Consider the following 21898-nt stretch of genomic DNA (forward strand, 5'->3'; position numbering starts at 1 on the left):
ATACCCATAGACATACAAGAAGCCTACAGAACTCCAAATAGATTGGACCAGAAAAGAAACACCTCCTGTCACATAATTGTCAAAACACCAAACGCACAAAATAAAGAAAGAATATTAAAAGCAGTAAGGGAAAAAGATCAAGTAACATATAAAGGGAGACCTATCAGAATCACACCAGACTTCTCGCCAGAAACTATGAAGGCCAGAAGATCCTGGACTGATGTCATACAGACCCTAAGAGAACACAAATGCCAGCCCAGGTTACTGTATCCAGCAAAACTCTCAATTAACATTGATGGAGAAACCAAGATATTCCATGACAAAACCAAATTTACACAATATCTTTCTACAAATCCAGCACTACAAAGGATAATAAATGGTAAAGCCCAACATAAGGAGGCAAGCTATACCCTAGAAGAAGCAAGAAACTAATCGTCTTGGCAACAAAACAAAGAGAATGAAAGCACACAAACATAACCTCACATCCAAATATGAATATAAAGGGAAACAATAATCACTATTCCTTAATATCTCTCAATATCAATGGCCTCAACTCCCCAATAAAAAGACATAGATTAACAAACTGGATACGCAACGAGGACCCTGCATTCTGCTGCCTACAGGAAACACACCTCAGAGACAAAGACAGACACTACCTCAGAGTGAAAGGCTGGAAAACAACTTTCCAAGCACATGGTCAGAAGAAGCAAGCTGGAGTAGCCATTCTAATATCAAATAAAATCATTTCCAACTAAAAGTCATCAAAAAAGATAAGGAAGGACACTTCATATTCATCAAAGGAAAAATCCACCAAGAGGAACTCTCAATCCTAAATATCTATGCCCCAAATACAAGGGCACCTACATACGTAAAAGAAACCTTACTAAAGCTCAAAACACACATTGCACCTCACACAATAATAGTGGGATATTTCAACACCCCACTCTCATCAATGGACAGATCATGGAAACAGAAATTAAACAGTGATGTTGACAGACTAAGAGAAGTCATGAGCCAAATGGACTTAACGGATATTTATAGAACATTCTATCCTAAAGCAAAAGGATATACCTTCTTCTCAGCTCCTCATGGTACTTTCTCCAAAATTGACCATATAATTGGTCAAAAAACGGGCCTCAACAGGTACAGAGAGATAGAAATAATCCCATGCGTGCTATCGGACCACCACGGCCTAAAACTGGTCTTCAATAACAATAAGGGAAGAATGTCCACATATACGTGGAAATTGAACAATGCTCTACTCAATGATAACCTGGTGAAGGAAGAAATAAAGAAAGAAATTAAAACCTTTTTAGAATTTAATGAAAATGAAGATACAACATACCCAAACTTATGGGACACAATGAAAGCTGTGCTAAGAGGAAAACTCATAGCGCTGAGTGCCTGCAGAAAGAAACAGGAAAGAGCATATGTCAGCAGCTTGACAGCACACCTAAAAGCTCTAGAACAAAAAGAAGCAAATACACCCAGGAGGAGTAGAAGGCAGGAAATAATCAAACTCAGAGCTGAAATCAACCAAGTAGAAACAAAAAGGACCATAGAAAGAATCAACAGAACCAAAAGTTGGTTCTTTGAGAAAATCAACAAGATAGATAAACCCTTAGCCAGACTAACGAGAGGACACAGAGAGTGCGTCCAAATTAACAAAATCAGAAATGAAAAGGGAGACATAACTACAGATTCAGAGGAAATTCAAAAAATCATCAGATCTTACTATAAAAACCTATATTCAACAAAACTTGAAAATCTTCAGGAAATGGACAATTTCCTAGACAGATACCAGGTATCGAAGTTAAATCAGGAACAGATAAACCAGTTAAACAACCCCATAACTCCTCAGGAAATAGAAGCAGTCATTAAAGGTCTCCCAACCAAAAAGAGCCCAGGTCCAGACGGGTTTAGTGCAGAATTCTATCAAACCTTCATAGAAGACCTCATACCAATATTATCCAAACTATTCCACAAAATTGAAACAGATGGAGCACTACTGAACTCCTTCTACGAAGCCACAATTACTCTTATACCTAAACCACACAAAGACACAACAAAGAAAGAGAACTTCAGACCAATTTCCCTTATGAATATCGACGCGAAAATACTCAATAAAATTCTGGCAAACCGAATTCAAGAGCACATCAAAACAATCATCCACCATGATCAAGTAGGCTTCATCCCAGGCATGCAGGGATGGTTTAATATACGGAAAACCATCAACGTGATCCATTATATAAACAAACTGAAAGAACAGAACCACATGATCATTTTATTAGATGCTGAGAAAGCATTTGACAAAATTCAACACCCCTTCATGATAAAAGTCCTGGAAAGAATAGGAATTCAAGGCCCATACCTAAACATAGTAAAAGCCATATACAGCAAACCAGTTGCTAACATTAAACTAAATGGAGAGAAACTTGAAGCAATCCCACTAAAATCAGGGACTAGACAAGGCTGCCCACTCTCTCCCTACTTATTCAATATAGTTCTTGAAGTTCTAGCCAGAGCAATCAGACAACAAAAGGAGATCAAAGGGATACAGATCGGAAAAGAAGAGGTCAAAATATCACTATTTGCAGATGACATGATAGTATATTTAAATGATCCCAAAAGTTACACCAGAGAACTACTAAAGCTGATAAACAACTTCAGCAAAGTGGCTTGGTATAAAATTAACTCAAATAAATCAGTTGCCTTCCTCTATACAAAAGAGAAACAAGCCGAGAAAGAAATTAGGGAAACGACACCCTTCATAATAGACCCAAATAATATAAAGTACCTCGGTGTGACTTTAACCAAGCAAGTAAAAGATCTGTACAATAAGAACTTCAAGACACTGAGGAAAGAAATTGAAGAAGACCTCAGAAGATGGAAAGATCTCCCATGCTCATGGATTGGCAGGATTAATATAGTAAAAATGGCCATTTTACCAAAAGCAATCTACAGATTCAATGCAATCCCCATCAAAATACCAATCCAATTCTTCAAAGAGTTAGACAGAACAATTTGCAAATTCATCTGGAATAACAAAAAACCCAGGATAGCTAAAGCTATCCTCAACAATAAAAGGACTTCAGGGGGAATCACTATCCCTGAACTCAAGCAGTATTACAGAGCAATAGTGATAAAAACTGCATGGTATTGGTACAGAGACAGACAGATAGACCAATGGAATAGAATTGAAGACCCAGAAATGAACCCACACACCTATGGTCACTTGATTTTTGACAAAGGAGCCAAAACCATCCAATGGAAAAAAGATAGCATTTTCAGCAAATGGTGCTGGTTCAACTGGAGGGCAACATGTAGAAGAATGCAGATCGATCCATCCTTATCACCCTGTACAAAGCTTAAGTCCAAGTGGATCAAGGACCTCCACATCAAACCAGACACACTCAAACTAATAGAAGAAAAACTAGGGAAGCATCTGGAACACATAGGCACTGGAAAAAATTTCCTGAACCAAACACCAACGGCTTATGCTCTAAGATCAAGAATCGACAAATGGGATCTCATAAAACTGCAAAGCTTCTGTAAGGCAAAGGACACCGTGGTTAGGACAAAACGGCAACCAACAGATTGGGAAAAGATCTTTACCAATCCTACAACAGATAGAGGCCTTATATCCAAAATATACAAAGAACTCAAGAAGTTAGACTGCAGAGAGACAAATAACCCTATTAAAAACTGGGGTTCAGAGCTAAACAAAGAATTCACAGCTGAGGAATGCCGAATGGCTGAGAAACACCTAAAGAAATGTTCAACATCTTTAGTCATAAGGGAAGTGCAAATCAAAACCACCCTGAGATTTCACCTCACACCAGTGAGAATGGCTAAGATCAAAAACTCAGGTGACAGCAGATGCTGGCGAGGATGTGGAGAAAGAGGAACACTCCTCCATTGTTGGTGGGATTGCAGACTCGTAAAACCATTCTGGAAATCAGTCTGGAGGTTCCTCAGAAAATTGGACATTGAACTGCCTGAGGATTCAGCTATACCTCTCTTGGGCATATACCCAAAAGATGCCTCAACATATAAAAGAGACACGTGCTCCACTATGTTCATCACAGCCTTATTTATAATAGCCAGAAAATGGAAAGAACCCAGATGCCCTTCAACAGAGGAATGGATACAGAAAATGTGGTACATCTACACAATGGAATATTACTCAGCTATCAAAAACAACGAGTTTATGAAATTTGTAGGCAAATGGCTGGAAGTGGAAAATATCATCCTGAGTGAGCTAACCCAATCACAGAAAGACATACATGGTATGCACCCATTGATAAGTGGCTATTAGCCCAAATGCTTGAATTACCCTAGATCCCTAGAACAAATGAAACTCAAGACGGATGATCAAAATGTGAATGCTTCACTCCTTCTTTAAATGAGGAAAAAGAATACCCTTGGCAGGGAAGGGAGAGGCAAAGATTAAAACAGACACAGAAGGAACACCCATTCAGAGCCTGCCCCACATGTGGCCCATACATATACAGCCACCCAATTAGACAAGATGGATGAAGGAAAGAAGTGCAGACCGACAGGAGCCGGATGTAGATCGCTCCTGAGAGACACAGCCAGAATACAGCAAATACAGAGGCGAGTGCCAGCAGCAAACCACTGAACTGAGAATAGGTCCCCTGTTGAAGGAATCAGAGAAAGAACTGGAAGAGCTTGAAGGGGCTTGAGACCCCAAAAGTACAACAATGCCAAGCAACCAGAGCTTCCAGGGACTAAGCCACTACCTAAAGACTATACATGGACTGACCCTGGACTCTGACCCCATAGGTAGCAATGAATATCCTAGTAAGAGCACCAGTGGAAGGGGAAGCCCTGGGTCCTGCTAAGACTGAACCCCCAGTGAACTAGTCTATGGGGGGAGGGCGGCAATGGGGGGAGGGTTGGGAGGGGAACACCCATAAGGAAGGGGAGGGGGATGTTTGTCCGGAAACCGGGAAAGGGAATAACACTCGAAATGTATATAAGAAATACTCAAGTTAATAAAAAAAAAACAAATTTGGAAAAAAATGTAGGTTTTTGGTGTGACGTAAAATATTTTCCCCCTGTTTGACTATTTACATTCTTGGCTGATTAACTTACCCTCATTTTAGGCTTATTTTCTTCAAACGAGTTAAGGAAATAATAGATTTACCTTTGAGATTTACTGTGAGGAAGAAGTGAAATAATTGATATAAAGTATTTAATCTACCATCTGATACATAGTAAATAAATAATAAACATTAACTGCTTTAGTTGTTATTCATTGGATGCTAAAACTAAAGTTTGACTAAAACTAGCATTCCATAATCTGTGAAATTAGTTTACTTGAGGCCTCATTGGTGAATATACTTATTCAACCTTCACCATAAAGTGGGAAGCTCAATGTATGGCCATCTTCTGAGGGGGCCACTGTTCTAGACAGGTCGGTAATTGATAGCATCTTGGTCATTGTAAACCAAAGTTGAGTTTTGAATTTGGGAGTCTAGAATGCAAGTTTATTACCTTTTCTATAAATCTCAAATTCTATTCTCCAGAGTCAATGAGGAATAAGGAGCACATGATTTAGAATATAACTTAAGTTTTTAGATTGGTGGATTTTATAGTTTTGGAGAAAATCTCAGTATTAATTACTAAGTGTCTTTTGGGAGTCATTGTTGATGTGGACAGTGTACCTGAGCTTAACTTTTAACTTTGAACAAACTGTTGACTTTGTTTCAAGTGCCGTGTGACTCTTTACTTTCTGAACCCTGGAGGATTATGGTTTGCAGCAGTCATCAATGAAGTTTCCAGGAGCAAAGGCAAGCCCAGTGCTTCTCTCAGCCTGATTGCTTTAGCTTTACTTTCCTATCATTTCTGTAGATTACTGACCTCAAAAAGCACTCTAACAGAGTAAGCTGCTTCTGCTAAATATAACTCATGGCAAACCACACCAAGTACGGCTTCTTTTCTACGCTACTGAAGTGCACACCTTTATTAAAGATTAAAATTTTATAATCTTTATAATTTACACCAGACCCTCTCAATCACTGGGATAGCAACATGAAATCATTTCACCTGGGACTTTCAGTTGTGTGATAAACTGGCCTCAAATTGAAATGTTCTTTCTTTTTCTTGAATTTCTATTCTAAAGAACCCCACTGAAGTATCATGGAATGCTGATCTGTTGTTTTAATTCCTATAGCTTGCTGTTTATATCACTTTTTGTGATTTTGGTACTATACATAGATTATTTCTGTTACCATTAAAAAAATAACTCCAGGTTATTATTTCATGCTAAAGACAAGGACACTGAAGTCAAGAAGGTTTCAACTGCCCATCTCTACTCACTGAAAATGAAAAAGATGGACTCCGTTAAGGGATTTGCCAACCCAAAATCTGCACAACACAATTCAAGTAAATCTTAGCCATACATTGGAGAGGGTTAAGATGGGGTCTGGTGGAAATTGTAAATATGTAATTGTTGAGCATTTAGCCAGAGCTTATCACATGTTAAGCATTAGGAAGCATTTTTACAAATATTGCCTAATATATTCACAAAAACTTTTGGCATAAATGTTTTAAACTTAAGTTACAGATAAGAAAGCTAAGATGTAGAAGATTAAGTTGGTTATCACACTTCACCTCTAGCGATGTCACATCCCTTTCTGTATGGCTGAAGGTGTCCTTTGTCCTCCTAGGAAGATGTAAAATGCTGTTTCTAGTAATTAACTTCTTGCTGCTTTTCACACCTGGTTCTTACTTTGCACCTCACTTGGAGGCTCTCATATACATTGATGTTGGTTTAGGCTTACCAGTCTGGTTTATCATCTCAGTTTATCAACCCCATGTCTTCTGGGAATAATCAAGAATGTTTGCCACTCAAACCGACTGATAATGTGGTGCAGTCACAGTGGGGAGTTAAACATACTGTTTATTTTTAGTTCATAAAGTACATTCTATCTTAATCACTGAAAACAAATGGCCTTGATTTTGTTTCTGGCTTCATGGCTCAAGCAGAAATCATGCATGCAATAAGGAGACGCCCTGGAGTTGCCCTTTTATAGACTGGTTAATATAAATTGTCCTATATGACAGGCAATTTTGAGATAGATTCTACTGAGTCCCTATTGGCAGCACATGGAGGCACTGCCTGTAACAATAATCAGACGGAAATTCAGCCTGGTGGTCATGGAGCCCTGACCCCAAATCGTCTTGTATTAGCTAAGGCTTTTGTTTCTGTGCCCACTCTGGAGAGTGCTGAGGCTGCACAAACGTTTCTTATGGGCGAAGGGCTTTTCTTCACAATCAGAAGAGAAGATGTCAATCGTGGGAGAAGAGGCATGCTAGAGTTTACGGTTGTGGAAGCATGAGGCTGAGACCCTCACCTCTTAGTGGACAAGAAAATAGAGAAAATGGCTTTCCCAGTCTTGTTCAGTCTAGAACTCAGTAGTCAGTTCCATTAACATTTAGGGTAGGTAATTCTTGCTCGGTTAAACCTCCCTAGGGACTCACTCAAAACATCCAGAGTTGTCTTCGTCTGTTTGGAATGCAGATCTGCAGACGAATAATTTCAGGGGAGTACACACAATTTAGGATACAATGAAGATGTCTATCTACCTCATGCAACCGTGTCTGTGTATAAAGACGGGCTTTGTTGAGTAACATCCCATGGAAGACACAAGAGTGAGGAGAAGTCTATTAGGTAAAGAGGGTAGGTAGAGAAGCTTTAAAGTACAGGTACCAAGAGATGGGAAGGTAGTAGAGAAGCCCATCCAGATCCTGTTAGAATGAGCTGACTGTGCAAATGGACAGGAGTGAGGCTAAAAAGCAAACAGACAGATTATGGGCAGCTATAACTATGAAAGTGATGGAGATTTTTCCTGTATTCAAAGGGCCAAAGGAATCCACATGGTTGACTTAAATCTGGGCAATGATATGGCTAGGCTCACATTTTAAAAAGAACATTCTGGCTGTTACACAGAGACTGGCCTGGAAGTTTATGTTTTGAAAGGACAAGCCTGGAGGTAGGGGAGAATATTTAGAAGGCTGAAGTGGTGGTGGTCAGATCCAGACTCTGAGTGGAAATAAGGACAAATGGACTTTTTATTAACTAGTAGTTTTTAATAGCTAATCTATTTACTTTACATTTCAATTGCAGCTTCCCCTCACTCCTCTCCTCCCAGTTCATCCCTCTTCTCCCTTTCCTTTCCTCTTCTCCCATCCCCCACCTTCTCCCTTTCTCCTCACCAAAGGGGAGACCTCCCATGAACATCAATTCACATTGCCATATCACGTTGAAGCAGGCACATATCCTCTTGAGGATAGACAAGGTAGCCCAGCTAGGGGAAAGGAATCCAAAGGCAGGCAACAGAGTCAGGGACAGCCCCCACTCCTGCTTTTAGGAGGTCCACATGAAGACCAAGTTGCACAACTGTTAAAAATGTGCAGAAAGTCAAGGTCTGTCTCACGCATGCTCTCTGGTTAGCGGTTTAGTCTCTATGGGTCTTCTGGGATCCAGGTTAGCTGATTCTGTAGGTTTTCTTGTGGTGTTCTTGACCTCTCTGGCTCCTTCAATTATTCCTCCCACTCCTTCACAGGATTCTCAAAGCTCTGTCTGTGGGTCTCTGCATCTGTTTCTACCAGTTGTTGGGTGAAACCTCTCAGTTAATAGTTATCCTAAGCTCCTGTCTGCAAGTATGGCAAAATATAATTAATAGTGTCAGGGGTGGTCTCTTTTCATGGCCTGGGTCTCCAGCTGTAGCAGTCACTGGCTGGCCATTCCCTTAATTTCTGCTCCTTCTTTGTCCTTGCACATCTTGTAAGCAGGACAAATTATGGGTCAAAGTTTTTGTGGTTGTGTTGATCTCCAAGTCCCTCCATTGGAAGTCTTTTCTGGTTACCAGAGATGGCCATTTCAGGTTCCATATCTTCCATTGCTGGGTATTAAATAAGCACAATCAGTGGGACTTATCGGCTAGTTGGCTTTGAAGATCAGTACTTGAAAGACATATCTGTCTCTGTCAGTAGGAAGGAGGGACCTGGCATCTACCAAGATGGAGAAGCCTGGAACTATGCATAGGTATGGAAGAAAGATTCTGGCAATGATATTATCGTATATATGTTGAGTTTTGGTGCCTCTCGGGCATTTAATTAAATTACTAAGAGTGTAAAACAGTGCATAGTTCATTCCAAGTACTTAGTAAATATTAATGAGCTGCATGAATAGATGGTAGACATTCAGAGGCAGGCTTCCAGAGATGTAGATAGATTTTCATAATTGTAGCACGGAGTTGAGAACTTGAGCCAAGACAATTGGGAACTGGTGCTGGGATGTGGGTGTTTGAGACGAGTGGGACGCACAGAAGGCTCATGACTGAGCACTGGGCAGTGCCAGTGTCCAAAAAATGGGCAGAGGAAGAGGAGACTGCACAGGAGACAGACAATATAGCAGCAATGTGGGAGGAGTGCAGCGTTGCTGCGCTGTGGATGCCAAGGGATAGTTTATTTTCAGAGGCCAAACTGTCAAATATCTCAACCAGATGAAGCATAAGGATTGAAGTGATATTTTCTTTTTTGTATTAGGAATGGCGTGTTCATAAATGTGTTGGAGATTCTGGAAAGTGATGAGGGCTCCAGTCAAATGGGAGTGGGCTATGTATACAATAGTGTTTTGGGTGATGGAAATGGCACTTATAGACACATAATTTACAAGGAAATACCAATGTAGATGGAAGAAAGAAAAACAAAGAATAAGATAAACACGAAGAACAGAGTTATTTCTTTTTCTTTTTTTCTTTTCTGAATAATTTAGTTCTAAAACCATGGGAGAGGATTAGGGAAACATCTAGACAAAAGATTTGATGGCATATGATGTTGGAACCCAAGCACAACAAAGGCTGCATCTGATACACATTTAGCCAGACCTTCTGTGTGTTACATTATTCACTATGACTACTGCCTCCTCTTCTCTGCAGAGGCCATGGCCATATTGTACTCTAGGACACTTCCTCACACATGTATCCTCTCACCCATCACAGATTCTGATATCCTGAGACATTCTGACTATGCTCAAAATCTGATATACCATTAGTACGCCGACACTTCCTTTTTGCCCCAAGTTCCTATGCCTCGTGCAGAATATTTTCCAAATGGATACTACTCTTTCTGTGAGGGATCAGACACCTGCATAAAGCCACCTATCAGTATAACACTATCCTAGATAAGTAAATATTATGACACTATGGCATACTTTCTTCATACATTGATGCCCTTTCTGTGAAGGTTGACTCACCAGTTCATATAGAACTCACGGAGGCGGTCCTCTTGGTTTGCCCATTGAGTGGCTTTGGTGTAAAGTTATTCAGAAAGGAAGAAAGGACTTAGCTTTATTATACTTGTTGATCTTATTTCTCATTTCATTCACTCAACATTGTCTTATAAGCTATCCATTGTCTTATAAGCTGTGCATGTGTTTGTCTACAGAAACAAAGTCTTGCATAGATATTCTACATTGGCAAAACCTTGTCCTGGAGCCCACAGTTATGACTTCTAAATATTATTCTGCACATAAACATTTAAAGAACCGAAGCCTGGTCTCTGGAGAAATGGCTGATCTTAGAGCTAGGACAAGACAGAGTCACATGAGTTTGGAACAGCTTTTGTAGTGTAATGAAGTACAAGGGATGACAAGGCATATTAAAATGACAATCTGGCGTTTATTGGCCAAATCTTGATCTCCTTGCACCTCCAAATAAATGAGTCACAGCAGAGAAGAAATGATGCTAGCATACAGAAGTATCATGTGGAACTTCTGTAAGAAAGAGAAATGGTTCCAGTTTGAAAATGCTCTTCCACAAAAGATTTTTTTCCAACAAACTACCTATGAATGGTGGATGTATTAAATTCACAGTGGAAAAGCCTTTGACACCTCCTTCACCAGGTATCAAAGTCAGTGTCTCAAGTAAACAATGAGCAAATTATGGACGACGTAAAAGAAGAATGTAACATCACTTCTGTGAAAGTTCTGCCAAGATTCAGTTGAGATCTAGCCATGGCAAGCAACAGAGAACAATTTATGGGTCCTTCATAAAAGGACCATCTTTTAATCTTCAAAAGTCAGTGTCATATAAGCAGAAAAAAAGCTGAGGTACTGTTGTAGGATAAGGGGAGATTAAAGAGACATGGCAACTAAGTGGAACAAATTCTGGAGACATCTGGAAATTCTTAGAGGGTCTCAGGATTGTATATTAGTAATATATCCATGTTAATTCTTGGATTTTGATGGTCCTGCTGTTATGATAAGCAATGGTTTCATTTGTAGAAAACATCCACTAAAGTATTAGGAGAAAATTAGGGCAGAAATGTAACAGCATGCTCCCTTAAAAAATTCACTGATTTTGCAGTTAACTCACAGTTATATACTACTCCCATTATGTGCTATCTGAAGAATGATCACCGTAATTTTTTGAAAGGATTTATTAAGTAAATGGCATGTCTAAGTGGAAGAATATTTATTAGGTTGAATCAGGCAAGCATAGAAGTTAGTTTGGTAGCCTGGGACCCTAATTTCTTTTAGGTTATATACAGAACCACTTATAATAATACACTTGTTTTTTTTTAAGATTTATTTATTTCATGTATATGAGTACACTGTCGCTATATTCAGACTCGCCAGAAGAGAGCATTACAGATGGTTGTGAGCCACCATGTGGTTGCTGGGAATTGAACTTAGAACCTCTGGAAGAGCGATCAGTGGTCTTAACTGCTGAGCCATCTCTCCAACCCCCAATACACTTGTTTCTTGACCTGCATATGCTATGGTCACCCATCTCCACACAGCTCAACCTCAAAACTTCAGAAACCCCTCAACCCTCTACCTGCACCACACTGTACGTGCTACAGTCCTGAACAATAACATGCAATTCCCTAGCTCTTGTAGCAGTCAAAATTAGATAGTTCCCATCCACGCGCATTTTCAAGATATCCTAGTGTGAAGAATAGAAAAGTAGATCTGGGTTGAACTGGTTCTGGGTGGATGTGCAGTAAGGAAAAACTCTTTCTTTTAATAATCCTATATAATAGAGAATACTCTATTTACCATTTTATGTCTAGAAATAATTGGGTTAGCATGTGTTCAAAACCAGATACATTGTGGAAGCAACATGGAAAGAACATATAGTCTAACTATTAATAAAATAAAAAAAAAATCTAAAGTCCATTCCTAGACCAGCAGGCCTTTTTTCTTTTAGTCTCAATGAAAAGAGACTGCAGTATCATGGGGCCCTTGAGCACTCTCACTCTTGAGACATGCCGTCAGTCTTGAAGGATCCCCATCTATCACACGCACTATCTACCACTTTGGTCCAAATAAAGTCATTTTGCATCTTTTACATATCTAGGTGAACACTTGGTTTTTGAATAAGAGACAAATAGCGTGAAAACACACTGCCTAGACCGAAACCAAACGCTGGTAGCAAAGAGATACGTAGATGATTGATAGGCATACAGACAGACGAATAGATGATCATTATATAGACAGATATAGATGATAGATAATACACACACACACAAACACACATACACACACACAAACACACACAGAGCAAGCCATACGTTCAGAAGTTCAGTATCATCCTTAGTTACATGATGAATTTGAAGCCAGCTGGGATATATCTTACTCTGTGTCTTACTCTGAGAAACAGAACAGAACAACAGTGTGTGGGAGGCTGATGGGTTTATCATCAGGATAGTTGTAGTGAATAAGCTTCAGAAGGGAATTACTGGAAAGGAGAGTTCTTGTCACCACTGAGGAGATGGACAACTTTCCATGTTCACAGAATTAGAACTGGTTGATCTTAACTGAAAGGGTCTTATTTTACTTCATACATCTGGTTTGTTAGTCAAGAGAGAAGTTTTAGTGATTCTGAAAAAGCAGGTTTAAATAAAACCTACAGGAAAGCAATGACAAATAGATGGGTGCTGGACAGTAGGAGAAGGTAGGTGATCATGAGAAGCGTGGATACGCAATATGGAGTGGTGGTGGTTTTTTTTTTTTTCTTGTTAAAGAATGGAAGGATCCTCAGTAGTTCTACACAAACGACTAAGGGTCAGCAGTAGGGTTCATAACCTTTTTCTGGGAGTGTGGTTTATGTCTTTTAGTGATTGGCAGCCACCTTTAATAGATGAAAGCCACCATCAGATGACAGCAGAGTGCTTTGGATCATGGACTAAAGGCCAGACTGCTTGTGTTCCCACTCTGATCCTGTTATATTTAGCTGGAGTATTGGGCAACTAATGTGATGTTCATTCTATTATAAATTCATCTTTGAGATGGGAGATTATAAAAGCCACTTTGATCTATTAAATGTATTAAATTGTATAAATCTTGGAAGTATCTGAAATGTAGCAAAGAATAATTGTTCATCATCATCATTTTTATTATTTTAGATGACCTAACTTCCAAAGAGGTTTTTTTACAATAGTTAACAGGAAATGTGCTAAGCATTGGAATTATAGTTGGGGGAAAGAGATTCTAAGGAGGGGTTAAATTTAGGACTTCTGAGGAACTCAAGCATGATGGGATTTGATGGGTCATTGAGGTGCAAAGTGAGGGATGATATTTATGGGCTCTTGGTGAATTATATCCCTCGTCACTGAAGTGGGAAGCTGAATTGAAGATAGTAAATTCATTTTGGGAGGTATTCATATTGAGGGAACCTGTAAATGTCTGGGTATACGAGTGTGCATTGATAGAGGGAAATGATTGGCTATAAACTAGCCAACCCAAGGGACTAGAGGAGGAAGTGGCATGGAAAACAGAGGTGGAGATTTGAGGGATGTGAGACATGTCGGCACAGATTCTGCAGAAACTTTAGTTTGAAATAAACCTAGGAAAACTAATAGGAGCTTTTGCGCTAGTATAAGGCAGTTTCAGTTTAGTTACGGTAAAAAGCCTTTATAGTTCAACTATCTGCGGCAAGACAGGACTGAGAGCAAACAAGAAAGCTGACATGGAGTGGCAAGAGATTTGCAAACTTTAGATACAGCTTCCATTTTGCTGACCCAAACACTAAGCCTTCGTAATTGATTATGGCCACACATGACAACCATAATGTTTTCCATTGCCCAGAGCTAAACAGAAAGTGTAACTGGGCAGAACAGTTGTTGCAATCAGCATGGTTTATGTCTGATCCCATCTTCAGTTGATTGCTATGCCTCAAAAGTCCTGGCGAGGTACCCCTGTGTGGCACCATGCCTCCCCAACAGATGGAGATGACTGTGGTTAGATATCCAATGACTTGGTATGTGCATCTATTTTGATGATCAAAGCAGCGTTTTCAGTGCACAGAGTCCAAGCATGAGGTGAAAAGGATAGAATGCCATTACAGCTCCAGTGCAGAAATACATTAATACAGAAAACTTAACAATTGCTTATGTGAGTTAAAAGTTTGCTAAATTTGTCTCTGTATTTGGGTTCATCTGGGACCTTATGGTAATGAAGTCTTTGTGTCCCGATGCAGCACTCTAGAGGCAAAGCACACACAAATCCTTTTAATAACCCAGACTGACTTTTATCTTTGAACAGATGAATCAGGCACAAGAAAGGGATCTTTGTATCTCATATCACATTGCTTCTGCACAATTTTGAGTTGCTCAAGAGATAAGGGAAAGATACAATTAAACAAAGGGAATCAAGAAGCCCAGTCTATAAAAAGTACGAGCATTTCAAATGTATAGATTGCATATGCAATTTTGACAACAGAATTGGAGTTAGGTGGCTCTATTTGCACATTTTAGATGGATGAGGTAATTTAAGAATCTTCCCAGATAATTACAGTAAATATATTTTTCTCAATTACCTTGATTTTTTGTTAAAATTACATTTTTTTTGTATAAGGCTTTCAATTCTGCATTTTGCTTCCAGTCAATAATTTACATTTTAATATGAAATTATAATCGTACGTGGGTATGTGTTTCAGTTATTTTCACTGTAACAAATTACCCCGAATGCTGGACTTGAAATAAATGCTACTTTTATTTATAATTTGCAGTCCTGAAACTAAGGTTGAATGAATTATTCTTCTGTGCTCCAAGGGATATCTACTGGTGTGACTATGGCTGGAGATTCCCTTTCAGGACATTGTGAAGAGGAGTCAAGAGAAGACTTCCTCTCACTCAGACTCCACCTTGAACAAGCCTATACAGTATGTAATAATGTACCTATGTAATGTCTATTACAGTTTTGGCCTCTCCGAGTACAAATCTAACTGTTACATGGAAATGCATACAAGAGAGGAAAATACGGGACTGCTCTGACGCTTGTACAAATGAAAAAAATGAAGATTCAAACCACATTTACAAACACATTTTTATTAATACTAAAGTTGATGAAATCAACACAGGTGAATGGATAAGAAAGACACACACACACACACACACACACACACACACACACACACACACACACTGGAATGTTACTCAGCTATAAAGAAATATGAAGCTTGAAGATAAATAAATAGATTGAACTGGAAAAATTATACAAAGTGAGGTAACACAGGCCAGGAGGGATGTTTTCTATGTTTTCTCTGGTAAATGTTTCAATCCTTTTGTTTTTCCTATTTACATTAGGATACAAGTAGAATCTATGAAACTTAAAGGATCTTTTGGAGGTGGGTACTCATTGAAAGAGAGAGAGAGAATAATAGATTACAGAAAGGAGGTAGGAATAGGGGATGGAAAGGCTTAAGTTGGGAGATCCATGGTTGTATGGAGGAAACTGGAGCAAGAAAGAGAGATAACTCAAAGTAAAGGCTATAAAAAGTAATATTGAAGCTCCCCTTAAAAAAGATGGAGAATAGAATACATGTGTTAGGAAAGAAGAGCGGGTCTATTTGGAGTTTGAGGGTTAAGTGGGCCTGGAAGCAGGGGTTAGGAGAGAAGTAGATAATAGGTAGATTCCCTAAAACTAAGGATGTATAAAAATCTTTATAGAACCCACTAGTTAGTAAGCCATTTTCAAAATACACCATAAAATGTTTAACAGAGAATTACTTTGCATGGGTAGTCAATGACTCTGATGTGGATTATTAAAAAAAAATCACAGTGCAAGGAGTAGGGTACATCTCAGTGAGTTATTGTCAAGGAGGCTCAAGGTGTCTCTAGAACAACACAGGATAGTGTCATTTCCCTTGGCTATCTGCCATGAATACATGGTAACCCTAATGATGAAGACACCATAGACTTTATAGGACATAGAGCAATCAATCTTAAACCAAGAAGGACACTTCCTCTCTACTGAACAACTTTGATAGTGTCAAAGGAAGGTGCTATTCCAGCCACTGGTAGATAAAAACATCAATTGTCATACCCAGTACTGGACCTTATATACTATAATACCAACATACCAAACAAGACATGCCCACATATACAGTAATGGCACAGCTGTTTGGGAAATCAACTGTTTTCTGATTGGATTTGAGATCTGCTTTTCATGAGGCATGTCTACTACTCCTGCTCAAAAGGCCATGGCTGAGAAAGCCACAGGCCTGAGGATATCAGTATGGCTATTGGCATAGTGAGTATCATATGTCAGTTGACCCAAAACTAGGAAGAAGGAACGTCAAATGGATAATTATATAGACCAGATGGACATATAGCCTTATTTGTGAGGTATTTCTTAATTGTTAAGTGATGTAGGGGCCCAGCCCACTATATGTGGTCCCACCAATGAGCAAGTAACCCTGGACTGTGTAAGAAATCTAGCAGAGCCAACCAGAGAGGAAGCCAACCTGTTAGCAGCATTTGCCTGTAGGCTCTAGTTTAATTCCTGACTCCAAGTTCCCACCCTGACTTGCCCCAATAATGGAATTATTGTGACCAGGGAACAGTAAGATGAAATAAACATTTTTCCCACAAATTATGTTTGGTCATGATGTTTACTCACAGCCACGAAATTCAAACTGACCCAGTTACTCTGCTAATGGCTCATTCTGTCAAATTGCATTCTGTATTTATACTCATAAATTGGGCCACTATCAACCTTGGCCAGAGAATTATTTTTAAGTGGATAGCAGTCCTTGGAGAGACGAGTAACTGATCACAGTGTTAGGGATAAGAGTCTCGATGTTCAGCCTTAAACAGGACAGCTATATTATACCCACCACCACCAAGACTCGGGAAACCTTGTGTTAGGTGAGATGGAAAGAACGCAAGAGTCAGAGGGTAGAAGGAATGCTCTGAAATGCTGTGTTTTGGTCACGACTTGAGCATTGAACTCATGAACTTACAGTAGCTGTGGTAACACATACAAGATCAAGCATAGATGGAGTACATGATGTTTAGATGCCATGGGTTGCTAAGGAGCTATTGCCAGTGAAGAGTTGCTGGAGAAGGGAGAACCTTTCTTTCTTTCTTTCTTTCTTTCTTTCTTTCTTTCTTTCTTTCTTTCTTTCTTTCTTCCTTCCTTCCTTCCTTCCTTCCTTCCTTTCTTTCTTTCTTTCTTTCTTTCTTTCTTTCTTTCTTTCTTTCTTTCTTATTTCTTTCTATCTTTTATTGACTTTTTTGTAAATTTCACATCGTAGTCTCCCAATCATATCTATCTCCCCATCTCTTCACACCCACCCTTTGCCTTTGCAACACCTCCCCAAAACAAAAACCAATCTCTATGGAAGTTGTACTGTGTGAGAGTACATCCTGAAGTACAAACATTTGTCCACACTTCTTGTAAACATATCTCCATGAGTCATTGGTCTGATTCAAGACCTCTGGCTTCTGCTATAATATCAATACTAGATCCTTAATATCTTCTCTACAATATCTTGCTATTATTCTGTATCATGGAGAGCCTGCAGCTTTGGATCTGTAAGACTGTCCCCTTCATTTACTTCAGTGGTTCCTAGATGAAAGAGATGTTGGAGTGGGCTAACTTTTGGTGGTAGTTGAGCTAGTCAGCCTGCCACTCTCCTGAACCCACACCGTTAAGGCGAGCTCTCTAGCACTGTCCCATCCACTTGACCTAATGCTGCAGCTGTCAAAGGACAGCACCTGTTCTTCTGCTCTCATGACCTTGGGGCCATGCTATAGATGGTGAGGGGCAAGAATCTCTTTTATTAAAAATATGGCCATTCCTAGGTTCCCCATGTTCCAGTGGATTGCTCCACAACCACACACACACACACACACACACACACACACACACACACACACACACACACACACATATATATATATATGGGCAATATATATATATATATATATATATATATATATATATATATGGGCAACTCTAACTAGATATCATAGATTACTAAGAATGATAAAGAAGAGATAAAATTGGGAGGGGAATGTTGAAAGTTCTATGGACAGAATTTGAGGAGGGAAATAAAAGAGGGTAGGATCATATTACATTGTAAGCATATATGAAAGTCTTAAAAATAAAAGTGTAGGGGTTGGGGATTTAGCTCAGTGGCAGAGCGCTTGCCTAGCAAGCGCAAGGCCCTGGGTTTGGTCCCCAGCTCCGAAAAAAAAAAAAAAGAAAAAAAAGTGTAAAAATCTAAGAAACAAATGTACAGAAATACTAAGCATAGACAACTGTGAATGAACTTCATGAAGCCCACGTTGATCTTGAAACTGTTCTGCTTAGAGATTCTGCAGAGCTCTGTTCATGGTAGTAGATATGGATCATAAAGACAGTGTGGAATGAATGGGCACTGTATGTTCATGACAGTAAAAGAAAGGACTGGTGTCGAGCAATCAGAAGTGTCCAGGCCCTGTTTCTCATTGTCCACAGTCCCTGCAGATCCTTATGAGTCAATGAGTCAATAGGTCAGGAATCTTGCACTTAAGGGTGTTCTACATAACCCGGAATGAAATGAGAAACAGACACAGGGAGAGGTCCACTTAAAGTGGCAGAATGGATATTTATACTCTTAGTAAAATTATATGCCTTGTACTGTAAGGAAATATCTTCCCATGTGTTCAGTGGCTGTCCATATGTATCATGCAGGAGATAATGAATAACATTGGTCTCTGTTTACCTAAGTGTTAAATGTAGTGTAAGTCTCCTAATTATGGACTATTTCTGTGCTTTCTCTTCTCCCTCCTTGTATTTTTCTAAACATGCCTTCATATTTTTTCTGTTTATCCTTTTCATTCATTTTGCTTTTATGGATATGTGCCAATGTCTCTAGTATTTATGACATACCAAGGAAGACAACAAAATAGCTAACATTTGTTGATTATTTATTATGCACTAGAATGTTCCATTTCCTTCTGCCTTCCCCTCACCAGTATTTCTTCACTCCCTAGGAAGAAGATTTTTGTTGTAAATTTTCAATTTTGTGGCTTGAGATATAGTTCAGTTGGTAGAATCCTTTCCATATGCAAAGCCACGAATCTCGTCCTTGCATAAACTGGGTAGGGTGGTGGCTGCCTATAATTCCAGCTCCTGTGAGGTGGAAGGTGGAGGATTAGAAATTCAAGGCCATCTTTAACCTCATAGAAAGGTCCAGACCAAGATGGACTATGCGAATCCCTGTCTCAAAAAAAAAAAAACCTTAAAAATGTTATGTGAATACACACACATATACACATTTTCCTGGTTTCCTTTATAAGAGATAGGGACACAGATCATAAATGTAAACTCTCATTCTGTCCCCACATTCAAAATGTAGGAGACAAAGGCATCTTGGAGCAAAGTACTGGCATACTCACTTGTGTAATTAATGATGCTTCACCCAGGCATTGTACCTAAGAGATGACTAACTCATTGTTCTGTACCTTTGTTAATATTTAGTTACTAAGACTGTGCTAAAGGCTTCACTCTGTGTTCTTCCTCTATGCAAATGGAAGTCCAAACACTGTTGGTGCCCCAAGGAAGTGTATATCTAAGATTAGTCTGACCCTCTCTATGTCATTCTGGTCTTCTAAAGGTTTAGAATTTATTAGAAAAGGGGTTGGGCAGGGTTCTTCTACACAGTTGATTAAGTGTAGGTGTTCCTTTTTGAAAAACAGACACAATAGTTTAGCATAGCATTGGAGTAAAAACTATAGAGTATGAATGTTTCTGTCTTGCCAAGTCATATTCAATATTTCTGTCATGTTTGGCCTTTTTATGAGTCAACATCCTCATGAAATTCATTAGATGCTTTCCTGACTACTATGGATTATGGGACTAGCAAGAGGTTTGTTTGTTTTATCAAATCAAAATTTGTTAGAACTTTTCCTAGAAACATAGAGTAGGCAATCTTTATGATAAAGTTTCAAAAATGGTAAAATTAAATCAATTGAAGGAGTTTGTCGTCACTGTGGTTGTTTGACACATGGATACAACCAACTTGTCCATAAAACTTCACTGTCAGCACTGGACCTAAGTACAACTTGAGAAATTTGTATTCCAAGCACAAGAAGAGATTCATCATCTCTATGGTCAAAAATAGAAGGAAGCTGAAATTAAAGTGGCATGAATGAAATAAACAAAAAGAAAATGTGTAGGCCACATTCCAGCACAGGCTTCTTCAGGGCCAACCATTGCATAATTGATCTCTTTGGAAACTGAAAGAACCTTGACTTCACAGAAAAAATGAAGGGGGTGGGGAGAAATGAAGGGGGTATCATGAATTGTACTGCTATCTTCCAACTCTAGCAATGAGCCCTATAGAGTTTATCAAAATAATTGCAAATGGTGAAGTTGTGATGCTACTGCCTGGATGAGATTCCAGCCATCGGTGCCTTGTAAGGTTGTATTTACTCTACTGAAGCCATTTGCTGGTTCACTGAACACCAGGTGCTTCGAATGTCTTCATTAAACAATTACTGTAACTATGTCACAAGGCAAGGAGATTTTCAGTCCCAGTTCAAGTCTAGAATAGTTCTTACCTGGTGTGCGTGTGTGTGTGTGTGTGTGTGTGTGTGTGTGTGTGTGTGTGTGTGTGTGTGTGGTGTGTGTATGTGTGTGTGTGTATGCATACATGTACTTTTCATGTTGTATGTGTAACGCAATAGGCTAGCTTCACTCATGATTAAACATTTAGTTAGGACTACGTCTCTCCTAATTTTGTTGACACACACAAACTTGAAGTTTATTATATATTTCTAGGTCTACTGACTTATTTCCGTATAGGAATTTCACATATTTTTTTAAATACTTTGAAAGCGCATTTAAAATTTGTAACTTTTAAGTATCTTATTTCATAGGGCAGTCTCAGGCAGTGGCTATGACAGTCCTGAGGACATTCTGTAGAACCATTAATTTGCTGAGCAAATCTCTCTACTTTCAGCCAGCATTCAAGAAAGGCTCGTTTTGATTTTGGTTCTCTCATTCATCATGCCACAGTTTGTAAGTAGTTGTGTAGCTCTTCATTGTAATCTGTGGTTCTTTCTATGTTGTGTACTTAGTTTGTAATGGTACCTTGTGTTTTTTAAGATGGGATTTTGCATGAGGGCATCATATAACTGAACACCCTTCTTGAAAGTAACTCATTCTCTCCAGATTCGAAGTCCAAATGAGTGGTATAAGACATGGCGTACCAGAAGTCCCAGTACTTTGGCTTACTTTTCGTTTTTAACATAGTTTAAATATGATTTTAGATTGTAGAAAAGTAAAATGTCTGACTTTCAAGTTAAAAAAAATCCTTTGATGTATATGGGCGTTTTGTCTTCATGTATGTCTGCACCCGACTTGTGTGCCTTGTGTCTGCAGAAACCAGACGACGGTAATAGATCCTCTGGAAATGGAGTGATGAATGGCTGTGAGCTCCTGCGTGTGTGCTGGGAATGGAACCAGAGTCTATTGGAAGAGCAACCGGTCCTCTTTAACTGCTGAGACATTTTTCCACTCGTAGCTTTTAATTTCTTTTTTACTGATGCAGAATGGAAATTACCAAGAGACCAAAATTCAACACCT

The sequence above is a fragment of the Rattus norvegicus genome, chromosome 6 (assembly GCF_021556685.1).
Source record: "Rattus norvegicus strain SHRSP/BbbUtx chromosome 6, alternate assembly SHRSP_T2T, whole genome shotgun sequence".
Taxonomy (NCBI): Eukaryota; Metazoa; Chordata; class Mammalia; order Rodentia; family Muridae; genus Rattus; species Rattus norvegicus.